We start from the raw sequence: 12,281 nt of genomic DNA, 5'->3' as shown, positions 1-12,281 counted from the left end.
TTTTCCGAAAAAGGCTCGCGCCCCGCTTTATAGATAAAGCCAATGCCAAAGCCATAAACACAAAGTTCACACAAACACAAGGTCCACACGCACCCAAAGTCCAAGCACAAGAAAGCAACAAGGGTTACTGCTGAGGGCACAGCTCAACAAGCCCAACACACACAACCAAAAAGGCTCACGCGCCAGAAGAGAGGCATCCACTAGTCGGGCTCCGGGGGAGGCGGTGGGAGCGGAGGTGCCAGGCGGAAGGCCAACGAACGGAGGTCGGAGAGGAGTCTGTCGATGGCGTCCCGGTCCGGGGGGCGGCTAAGCGGCCGCCAGAGCTGCAAGTAACCACACATTTTAAAGATGGAGTCAGTCGCACGTCGAAGGGGCACCTTCTGAATGACAAGCCTATTGCGAACCGTCCACAAGGTCCAGGCCAGCACCCCGACGCACAGCCATCTAATATGTCTGTAGCGAGGGGGAGAGGCCTGAATTTCGGCAAGCAAGTCAGGGAAGTTGGTATTGCACCACTGTCCGCCAACTGTTTCGCGGAAACAAGACCAGAGAAACTGTGCCGTGCAGCACGAGAAGAAGATGTGATTAGCATCCTCAACCGTGGTACACAAGGGGCACATTCCATCACCAGGACCATGGCGTTTGAGGACCTCCACGCCTGTCGGGAGGCGGCCGCGGATCCACTGCCACAGAAAGATCCGAATCTTAAGTGGGAGGCGAATGTCCCAGATAAGGCCGAAGGGCTCCGGAGCTGATGAGGGGGCAATGGCCGCGTAGAGGGATTTGGTGGAGAAGCGGCCGGAGGGGTCTAGGTGCCAGGAGATGGCATCCGGAGCGTCTGCCACGTCCATAGGTAGCAGGGCGATGTCCTGGAGGAGATCATCCCAGACAGCCACCTCGGCAGGTCCAAAAGGGCGGCGGAACGCGAGGCGCCCTAAGTCAATAAGGGCCGCCTCGACAGAGACCCGAGGGTCAACTACAATATCGAAGAGGCTGGGGAACCGGGCGGCTAGAGGGGAGTCCCCAAGCCATCTATCCAACCAGAACAAGGTCGCGGCGCCAGAGCCCACAGAGATGGAAGTGCCTATGCGCAGAACCGGGAGCAGCTGGACGACAGCCTGCCAAAACTGGGAACCGCCCGAGCGTAGGCAGAACGCCAGGGGCTGTCCACGAAGGTATTTGTTCCGGATGATAGTTAGCCAGAGGCCACCCTCGCCATTGGCAATGCGCCAAAGCCAGCGGGTCAGGAGGGCGATGTTCATGCGCCGAGAGGACAGGATCCCAAGACCGCCCTGGTCTTTGGGTTTGCAAATATCTGGCCAGCTGACCATGTGATATTTCTGTTTGCCCTCCTCCCCTGCCCAGAAGAATCTGGACTGGTATTTGGCGATCTCCTGATGGAGCGTCTCATGAAGGCTGTAGAAGCTCATGAGGAACCACAGGAGGCTGGCCAGCGAGGAGTTGATAAGAATCACGCGGGCCGCCTTCGACAGCCAACGCCCTTTCCAGGGCTCCACGCGATGCTGCATACGGGTCACCGTGGGGCGGAGATCCGCCACGGTGAGGCGCGAGTCACTAATGGGGATCCCCAGATAAGCCGTGGGGAAAGAACCCATCCGACAGTTAAGCCGATCGACAATGGACTGAGCTTCCTCAGCGGGGTAACCGAGCACCATCACTTCGCTCTTGTCGAAGTTGATGGTAAGGCCCGACATTTGCTGGAAGCACAGAAGGAGGAACTTCAGGTTGGAAATATCAAGGGCGGATCCCTCGACCATAATAATAGTGTCGTCAGCGTATTGGAGAAGAGAGACCCCTCCCCCTCCAACAAGGTGCGGGACCAAACCTCTAATATGTCCTGCAGCCTTGGCCTTATCTAGGATGGCAGCCAGGGCATCCACCACCATGTTGAACAAGAACGGCGAGAAGGGGTCCCCCTGCCGGACCCCACAGAGGGTAGGGAAGAAGGGGCCGATGTCGCCATTGATGTTTACTGCCGTCCGGCCACAGGAGACGAGCTGCATGACGCGGGTCACCCAACGGTCGTCAAAACCCTTGCGAAGCAAGACTTCCCTCAGGAACGGCCAGTGCACCGTGTCATAGGCTTTGTGGAAGTCCAACTTAAGGAAGACCTCCCTATTGCGCTTCAGACGGACCTCGTGGAGCACTTCGTGGAACACCAACACCCCATCAAGGATAAATCGGCCTCGAATGAAGGCGGATTGGTTCGGGTGGGTGATTGTGTCCGCAAGGAGGGTCACCCTATTGGCGTACCCCTTCGCCAGGATCCTAAAAATCACATTAATCACTGTGATGGGGCGGAACTGGCGAATAGCGGAGGCGCCCGGGACCTTGGGGATGAGGGTCACCACCCCATAGTTGAGGCGCCCCAAATCCATGGAACCCGAGTAGAATTCCTCAAAGAGAGCCATGACCTCGGGTTTGATGGTAGGCCAGAACGCCTTGAAGAAAGCTACTGGGAGACCGTCCGGTCCCGGGGCCGAGGAGGAGTTCATCCCCTTAATGGCAGCGAGGACCTCGTCCTCACTGAAGGGGGCCACCAGAGCCGCATTGGCTTCATCCGAAACTCGAAGCGCGCCCGACCAAATGTCGGGTGCGAGGCTAGCCCCACCGCGCGGGGTGGGGGTAAATAATGCCCTATAGAAGCCATCCACATGAAGGCGGATGGCCTCGGGCCGCACTAACTGCGCGCCCCCATCCCACAGGCAGTGGATGGAGTTGCGGCGACGCCGGCCGTTCGCGACCGCCTGGAAGTAGGCGGTGTTAGCATCACCCTGAAGTACCCACCTCTGGGTACCCCGCAGGCGCCAGTAAGCCTCCTCATCCGAGTAGATGATGGAGAGCTGATCCTCCAGGTCGTAGCGAAGCAGCCACTCGTCCGAGGAGAGCCCGGTCGAGTCCGCACGCGCATCCAGAGCTTGAATAGCCACCAGGATGGACTTCTTGCGCTCTCTCAGGTCCCGGCCTAAATTAGCCCCCCAACCCTTCATGAACTGGCGGGCTAGCTTGGCACAAAAGTGCCAAGAGTCGACCGCAGACATGGAGCGGTGGGGTGCCGACCTAGCGGAGATCCAGCGGGCGACGACGGCCTCCCGGAAGCCAGTCTGGTTGAGCCAGAAGAGCTCGAACCGGAATCGCGGCGGGGAGGGAGGGCGCTCGTCAGCGGTGGAGAGGAGAAGGGGGACATGGTCGGAACCAATCCGGGTAACCGCCCGGAGCGACGCCAGAGGGCATCGCAATTCCCACTCCGGGGAAACTAGGACACGATCCAGCACGGATTGAGTCGGGACAGCTTGCCGGTTGGTCCAGGTGAATCTGGCACCTGTCCGGTCAAGCTCACGGAGCCCCAGCTCCGCGATCCAATCGTTGAATAATTGCATTCGGGGAAAATTAATCCGGGAATTATTCTTCTCCTCCGGGGAACGGATGAGATTGAAGTCACCCCCCACCACAACAGGGAGTGGGGAGTTGGAGATCTTCAGCTGCAGCTCGGCAAGGAAGGCCGGGGAGCGGCGGTGATCCGCCGGTCCGTAGACAACAATGACCTCCCATTTGAAATTCAGAGCCCGCTCGAAGATCTCCATGCTAACGAAAAATCCCCTCGGTCCATGCTGCCCACCTCAAAAGTAGCATCCTTCACCCCAAGAAGGATGCCACCCGAGTGGCCTGAGGTCCCACTAGAAGGGAGCCAGTGCCACGCGAAGAGGTGGGGGCTCAGGTGCTCAAGCTCTTGAAGGGTGAACTCGGATCGAAGGGTTTCTTGGATGGCTATAATGTCAATATGTTCATCCCGGATGTACTCGATGAGCTGGCGACGACGACCATCATGGCCGAAGCCGCGGAGGTTCCAGAAAAGGGCCCTCATCTAAACCCCCATCGGGGGGCTGCTTGACCCCAGGACAGAAGAGGCGCTTTGAGCGCGAAGGGCGTCCGTGCGAGACCGGGTGCGACCACGAATAATCCCGTCGGCCACCAGAGGGGTCGGGACCTGGGGCCGGAGCAGGCGGGCTCGGGTCTTAGCCAGCCTGCCGTCGAGGATCTCTCGGGCCCTAATGGCCTCAATCTGATCTAAGGGGGGACCGACCTCCCCCCTGAAGACGATGGCCGAGTCATTGGCCACCTTAGCGAGGTGGCCGAGGGGAGCGGCCTCGAGAGCAGAGAAGGAGCAACGAGAAGAACTGGGAAGGTCGGGGTCCGCACCTGACTCGAGGTTCCGGACCGCGGCGCGGAGCTCTGCTCGCTCGGCGACGGAAGGGGCAGGAGAGTCGCCCGGCCGCGACGCCTCCAGGCGGGCGCTGCGACGGGAGGACGTCACCGGCGTCGAGGTGGACCGAGACCTCCTGGCGTACACCACCGTCAGAGGGGGTGCGCGGAGGCCGGGGAGGCGACATCCACCGCCACCGAGGCGGCAGGGGAAGCCGGCGAGGTGAGGGCGAGGCTGGGCGTCACCGACACGGGGAGGGGGGCGGGCGACCCCAGAGCCACCCCCACCGCAGCCCCCGAGGGCGGAGGGGACAGGAGGGCCGCGGAGGGGGCGACGAGCTCCCCCACGTCGCCAATCGCGGGGGACACCTGAGAGGCCGAGCCGGCAGGGGGAAGCTCAGCCCCTGGTGTCGCGGGGCGACGGGTGGAGGCGGTGTCGGGGGAGCGGGGGTACGAAGGTGGGGCGATGAGGAGGCTCACGCTGGAGATGTCCCCGGAAGACTCCGACGCTGACGGGAAGGGAGCCAGAAGGGTGGCCAGGCGGAGGGCCACAACAAGATCGGTCGCCGACACCCGGGTACGCCCTGGCCCAGCCCCGCCCCGACCCACGGGAGGGTTGGAGGAGTCCCAAGCCGGGGAGCGAGAGTGCTCCGACTCATCCTCGTCCTCAGCAGGGTCGTCGAAGCGTGAGGAGCGCGAGCGGCGGCGGTGGGAGCCGTCATCATCAGCCGCCCCCCCCAAGAGACTCCCAGCGGTGGGGCGGGGGCGGCCGACGTGGGACGGAGGCTCGGGGCGGATCTTGAGGTCGTAGCCGTCATCGTTGAAGAAGACCCGGATCGTGACGTGGAGCTTGGAGGAGTCCAGGCATTTCACCTTAACCCGGACCTCCTCCTCCTTCCGCAGGGAGAGCTCATCCACCACCACCACCCGGCCCAGAATCTTGGACATGCTGCGGATGGTCCGCTCGGAACGGGCAACATCAGGAAGGCCGGAAATGAGGAGCCAGGCCGTGTCTAGGGTAGCGACGGCTCTGGGATCCCACTGCGGCTCAGAGATGTTCACCACGATGTCGTTGAGGGCCAGAGTGATGTTGTTGCTGCGGGTGCAGAAGCCCATGCTCATCGCGTCTGGGAACACCACAGAGAAGGAGCTGGGAGCCGTGGGGGTCACCTGCCAGTCCCACGAGCAGCGGCATAGGTGGTTGAGCTCAGCCTCAATCAGCTCCGGAGTGGCGACGGCCTCTCCCACAACCGTCACCAGGGCCAGCAGCGAGGGGGACGGAGGGGCGAGCTCGGGCACCTCGATGTGGAAGAAGGCCAAATCCTCGATGCCGTGCCCATACATCATGAGCTCCTCTGTCACCTGGCGATCTGGACAAAGAATCGCGGGGTGCCCGGACTCCTTGCATAAGTAGCACGATGGTGGATTGGGGCATGCCACCTGGAAGTGGCCGGAGAGGCCGCAGTTGAAGCATGGCTGAGCCACGGCCGCGGCGGAGGCACCCTGGGGAGGAGCCCCGGTAGCAGTGGAAGAGACGGCTTGGGGGCGCGGAGGGCCCTTCTTCTTCTTCTTCTTGGCTCCCGGGCGTCCCCGGTTGCCGTTGCCGCCGTTGGCCGGAGGAAACGCCGCCTGGTTGCGGGGAGGCTGGTAACGGCGGGAGGGGGAGCCGGCGTCGGTGGTGGCGGGGGCGGGCGGGGAGGCGAAGGGGACCGGTCGCGGCGCCGGGGCGGCGAAGGAGACCGGCGCCGAAAGGGCTGCCGAGTCTCCCGAGCCGGAGACCGACCGCGGTCACGGGGGTCCCCCGCGGGGAGGAGCGGCGGGAGGGCGACCGAGACCGGCGCTCGCCGCGGACCGGGGAGCGGCGCGAGGGGCGGACAGGGGAGCGGGGCTCGCGCGCCGGCGAGGCCCGCGCTGGCCGGGAGGACAGCTGCTGCCGGAGGTCTTCCTCCCGTCGGCGGCCATCGGGGGAGGGGCGGGGTGGGTCGCGGCGGTCGTCCGCGCGGCGCTTGGGGCGCCCCGCCTCATCCCCCCATTCCCGAGGCATGGGTGGCGTGGGGGGAGCAGGGGGCGAGGGGGGGCCGGCGGCGCCGGCGAGGAGGAGGTGCGGGGAGGCGGTCACGGGCAGAGGGGCGGGGGTGGGAGCCGGCGGCGTGGGAGTGGGAAGGAGCGGGGGACGAGGGAACCCTAGCGGGGGCCAAACGGACCGTCTATGAGGGCCGGTCGACACCGAGGGGAGTTGGGCCAGGCGGGGCCCAGCCGGCCTGTCAAGGCGGCCCGCTCGGGCCATTGTGGACAAGCGCCCATGGGCCGCTCCAGCCGCTACCATCCCCGGAGGGGGCCCAGGAGCCCGGCTCGTGGGCCGGCCCATCAGCAGCGCGGCCCGAAACGACAGCCCGGGGGTGACCCGACGAGGCGCTAGGGTTACCCTAGGCACTACCGCGGTGGCCGCCGGCGGGGGCGTACGGGGGTGGCGTGGGGGAGGCAGGCCGGAGGAGCGGCCGGGGGGGTGGCCACCGGTGGGTCGGCCGGAGGGGAGGAAGGGGCGATATGGATTCCGGCCAGAGGGGGCCAGGGCGCGCGCGGCCATGGGAGACGGGGGCGAGCCGGCCGGAGCAGGCGACGGCGGGGCCGAGGGGAGGCCGGCGGCAGGCGAAGACCTCCAGGAGGCGAGCACGGGGCCCCGGTCGGCGCGGCCGGCAACACCCCAGCTGCCAGCGCAGCGCCGCCGGGGGGGGGGGGGGCGCCCGGCCCCGAAGGGCATGCCTTGAGGCAGCCGAGCCGGGGAAGCGGTCGGGGGGAGGAGCCGGCGTCGGCCCGACCCGCGAGCGGCCGATCCCCCACCCCTGGGGGAAGGGCTACCGGCGAGGTCAGGCGTCGGCCGGAGCGGAGCCTTGGGGGGGACCCGCGCCCGGCGCACAACGAGGCGGCCGGCCGCCAGGTCCTCGGCCTCGGCTATGTCCGCCCAGAGCATGCCCGGCGGGCCGGAGGGAGCAGGCGAGGGGAGGGCGGGCGCCGGCGGAGGGGTGTTGCTCGAGGAAGGGGGTGGCGGAGGGGGGGGGGGGGCGGGCGTCACGGCGCCCGCGCCGGCGGGGGCGGTGGCGGTCGCCAGAGCGCAGGACATTCCCCTCCCACAATCCGTTCTCGCGTTTGTATTTTGCCATGGCTAATAGGCTAATAGCGATCAGCAGGCCCGGTCGCCGGTTGTTGGGATACATCATTCACGCGAGTTAAAAATACAGAAATAGTTGTTGGGTAATTTCGCACACCAGTGAAAATTGTATACTATCTTGAGTGTTTCATAAGCCTCACAGCTAAGAAATTGAATGGCAAGAGTCCATGATGGATGCTAACAGCAACAGCTTCCAAAAGCCAGGTCAATGATGTGGTATTTGGCTAGGTCGCACGGGTAAGTGACGAATCGAAGTGTAAGAGCATCTCCAGCCGTTGGCCCCTCAGGGGGCGCCTACAATCGTCGCATGGGGTGACCCGGCGCAAAAAGTGGGTCTGGGGGCGAGTTGGCCCCCAGCCGCCGCCCCAGGGCCGGCCCCAGGCGTGAAAAAAAAATTTAGACAAACTTGGGCTGAAACACGCCACTTTTCGACAAACATGGACTTTTATATTCGTAAATTTGGGCTAAAACATGCCATTACATATAAAAACTAGTAAAAAAAACTTGCTGAAGGCCGAGAAGTCGCCGTCGTCGCTGCCATCGTCGGCCTTCTCCTCCTTGACTCGGGCACCCCTGCTGGACCCCTCCCCGGCTGGTGGCGGCGGCGGCGCGTCGTCGTCGTCGTCGCTGTCGTCGATGATGACGACGCCGCCTTCGTCGCGGCCTCGGCGGCGCTGCGCGAAGCGCTCTAGGGCGGCGCGCTGGCGCTCCCTCGCCATCTTCAGGGAGTCTTGGCGCGTCCATTCAAGGGCCGCGTCGTCGTCGAGCTCGACCTCGCCGTGCTCCGCCTTCACCGGCGCCAGCAACCCCGGCTCCGTCTTCACCGGAGCCAGCCCCGGCTCCGTCTTCACCGGCGCGAGACCCGGCTCCGTCTTCGGCTTGAGGAAGCGCGGGGGAGGAGCCGACGAGGAGGCGCGCCGGCCGCCCTCGCTGATGACGATGCTGGCGCTGCGTGTATGCCGGCCGAGCGGCGTCTTCACCGTGGGCTCGGCCTTGACGCCGAGCAACGATGGAGTGCCGGAGGAGTGGGAGGAAGAACGCGACGAGGAAGAGGAGGAGGAGGAGCCGAACCTCCTCAGCGCCCATTGCCCGTCGCGTCGGCGGTGCGTCGCGGCGGCCGTCCTCGCCGGTCGGTACGCCAACGGTGGGTTGTTGCCGCCCTCGAGGTGCGCCAGCACGCCGTCGAGGGTGCGGCCGGGGACGCCCCACCAGAGGTGGCGCCCCTCGCTGTTCTTGGTCCGCCGACCACCGGCGCCCCGTTGGTGGACGCCAGCCGTTGCTGCTGGCGGCGCTCGAAGTAAGCCGCCCAAGCCGCGTTGTTGTCGGCGGCGTACTGGGGAAGGGAGCGCTCGGCGTCGGTGAGAGAGGCGCGCGCGATCTCGACCTCGTCGGCGAAGTACGATGGCTTGGTGACGGCGTCGGGCAATGGGGGAATGGGCACTCCCCCATTGCTGAGCCTCCAGCACGTCGGCCCGGCGTGCATGTTCGGCGGCGCTGGGATGTTCGCCTAGAACAGGAGCCAGGACTCCTGTTCGCGGAGCGAATGGTGGCCGAAGCCGTTGGCCGCCGCCTCGTCTCCGGGAAAACGCTCGGCCATCGGGGAGAGGGAGTGGCTGGGGAGAAGAGATCGGCGGGAGAGGGAGGGCTGGGGTGGCACTCCAACGCAGGCGAGCGAGACCATATATAGCCGAGGGAGGGGAGGCGTCGGCGCGCCGCCCCGTGACGCGCCGCCTGTGAGAGGAATCAATGGAAAAGCTGACCGGCGGCAGCCTTGTCATTGATTCCCCGTGGAAAACCGAGGCGTCGGGAAGACGAGGTGGGCGGTGTCGCTGACACGGCTGCCCCACGACGCGGCTGTCACGCGGCGCTTTCGCGCCAAAAATGATTCGCCCGGCGCCCCCGAGCGCCCCCAGCGCGCCGGGTTCGGGTTGGGTCAGCCGGCGTCAATTTCGGCGCGAGCCGGCGAAAAATGGGCCCCTGGGGACGCGACTTGGCCGATTTTTTGGCGCCGACGGCCAAATAATCGCCGGGGGGCCTTGTTGGGGACGCGGCTGGAGATGCTCTAAGGCCCTTATTGGTTACAGGAACTACACTAGGAAAAATCCCTTTTAGTCCCTGTGTAACCAAACAGGAGGGATTTTTTCAAGGGACTAAAAAAAACTCTACTTACTCCTCGGACTAAAAAAAAGTCTAGTCCTTTGCAACCAAACATCCCCTAAACTTAACCATACACAGGAGTCTGGCGGCGACCCTGGTTCGCCAGCGGCGTGCTGCATGCATGCCATGGAGATCAATCAAGTCGACGATCATCCAAAACGGCTGCCACACATTCTACTGCGAGGACCAGCAAACCTCAACCCGAGAAGCAGCAACGCCTCGGAGTTAAGATCGCCACTAGTACGCTTTTAGAGAGACACCTATAGAAGAGTAAATAGCACTAGCGGTCTAAGAACTTACACTAGGGTGCACTTAAGTCACACAACTTGCAAAACGGAACAACCCCTCACAGAACTTGCATTGCGGGTGCAATCAAGTCACACATGCCAGCTAAACCGCGCCGACGCCCGGTTTTCTTTGTACTTTTGTAGAAAAGTCCTTCCCGATATTGTTTGAGGGCCGTATTGCAAGTTCGGCAGATTTTTAACCGAATCGAACCTTAGTTCCCAAACCGAAACCAAATCCCTAGCTCTCGTCTCCTCTCACACCTACCGGCGAAGCTGACAGATGGGCGGCGGCGGCAGCGAGAGCTCGAGCGGCGGCGGCGTTCCTGGCTGGAGTTGTTCCTCCTCCCTCACCGAAAGTAGTCGCGGTGCCACCATCATCATGGCGGGCAGTATGGCAGGCGGAAGCTAGGAGAGTGTGGCACAGGCTAGCCGCGCCGTCGCCTGCGTCGGCGATGGCAAGTCTCCGGCGCCCGCCGTGGCATGGCCTCGCATCCTGGACTCGCGTATCTTTCCTCAAGAGGTATGGCAGCGGGGCGAGCCGGAGATGCGGCCGGGTTGTCATTGCTCGCACTGCTGGCATGGCGGTGCTCGAGCGAGATTTCTATGGCCATGTCCTGTACGCCACCATCATTGGACAGCCGCGGAGCGTGGTGACGCCGGCGGCACTAGCGGCAGCGATGGAGTCTCACTGTGCTGTCCAACGGACGGCAACCAAGGTGGAGGTCACATGTCCACCATTCCATTTTTTTCATTCGCTTCGACTCGCCGGATGATTGCACTCATGTGGTGCACGCGCCGGAGCAGCTTCGTTGTTGTGGCAGTAGGATTTCTTTTCAGCGCTGGGCAAGCTTCTCGCGTGGCAAGCCAGGGAAGCTCGAGTACAAGACGACGCAAGCACAAGCACATTGTCGAGGTTTGCCTTGACCTTTTGGAAAGCGCATCCATGCCTCTCAAGTTTTGGGACAAAGCTTTTCTCACAGCCGTTCACATTATCAACATGCTACCTAGTCGTGTCATTAACAATGAAACTCCAGTAGAGCAACAACTTCACACTAAACCAGATTATAAGTCTCTCCGTGTTTTTGGGTGTGCATGTTGGCCAAACCTTCGTCCCTACAACAATGGCAAACTCATGTTTCGCTCAAAACAGTGTGTTTTCCTAGGGTATAGTGCACATCATAAAGGGGTCAAGTGCTTAGATGTCTCCACTGGCCGTGTCTACATCTCACGTGATGTGGTCTTTGATGAAACCAAATTTCCGTTTGCTGACCTCCATCCCAATGCTGGTGCACTCCTTCGCAAAGAAATCCTTCTTTTTCCCTCTCATCTCACTAGTTTTGACCAAGGGGAACCTAATATTGATGATCTATTGACTAACCCATCTAATGATGTGCATGAGTTTTGTGTTGATGCAACAGATGAAAATAGTGCGGAAACTGCAGAAAAAGCGGCTGAAATTGAGCCATATTCTATGTGCTTCACCGGGGGAGACAAATCCGCCTCAGGATCTTCCCAGCTGCAGCGGATTGAATCCTCCTCGGGACCGCTCCCTGCGAACGAGGCAGGTGCAGGTGCCTCAGGATATTCTCCTGCTGACGAGGCAGCCGCAGGCGCGGGCGCACGCACCGCGCTTTCCCCAGACCCACGTGCACGCCTCGTGGGGGACACACGCACTCGGGCGGTTGTGGACCCACTGAAGGAGTCCTGGATAAGGTGGTATCCAGACAGCCGGCCTATATACTTTGGCCGGACTGTTGGACTATGAAGATACAAGATTGAAGACTTCATGCCATGTCCGGATGGGACTCTCCTTTGCGTGGAAGGCAAGCTTGGCGATCCGGATGATAGATCTCCTTCTCTGTAACCGAATCTGTGTAACCCTAGCCCCTTCAGTGTCTATATAAACCGGAGGGTTTAGTCCGTAGAACAACAATCATACCATAGGCTAGCTTCTAGGGTTTAGCCTCTACGATCTCGTGGTAGATCAACTCTTGTAATACTCATATCATCAAGATAAATCAAGCAGGAACTAGGGTATTACCTCCATCGAGAGGGCCCGAACCTGGGTAAAACTGTTGGGGAACGTAGCAGAAATTCAAAAATTTCCTACGTGTCACCAAGATCTATCTATGGAGAGACTAGCAACGAGGGAAGGAGAGTGCATCTACATACCCGTGTAGATCGCTAAGCGGAAGCGTTCAAGTGAACGGGGTTGATGGAGTCGTACTCGTCGTGATTCAGATCACCGATGATCCTAGTGCCGAACGGACGGCACCTCCGCGTTCAACACACGTACAGCTCGACGATGTCTCCCACGCCTTGATCCAGCAAGGAGAGAGGGAGAGGTTGAGGAAGACTCCATCCAGCAGCAGCACAACGGCGTGGTGGTGATGGAGGAGCGTGGCAATCCTGCAGGGCTTCGCCAAGCACCTACGGGAGAGGAG

The sequence above is a fragment of the Triticum aestivum genome, chromosome 7B, assembly GCF_018294505.1.
Source record: "Triticum aestivum cultivar Chinese Spring chromosome 7B, IWGSC CS RefSeq v2.1, whole genome shotgun sequence".
NCBI lineage: Eukaryota > Viridiplantae > Streptophyta > Magnoliopsida > Poales > Poaceae > Triticum > Triticum aestivum.
This window is presented reverse-complemented; position numbering follows the sequence as displayed.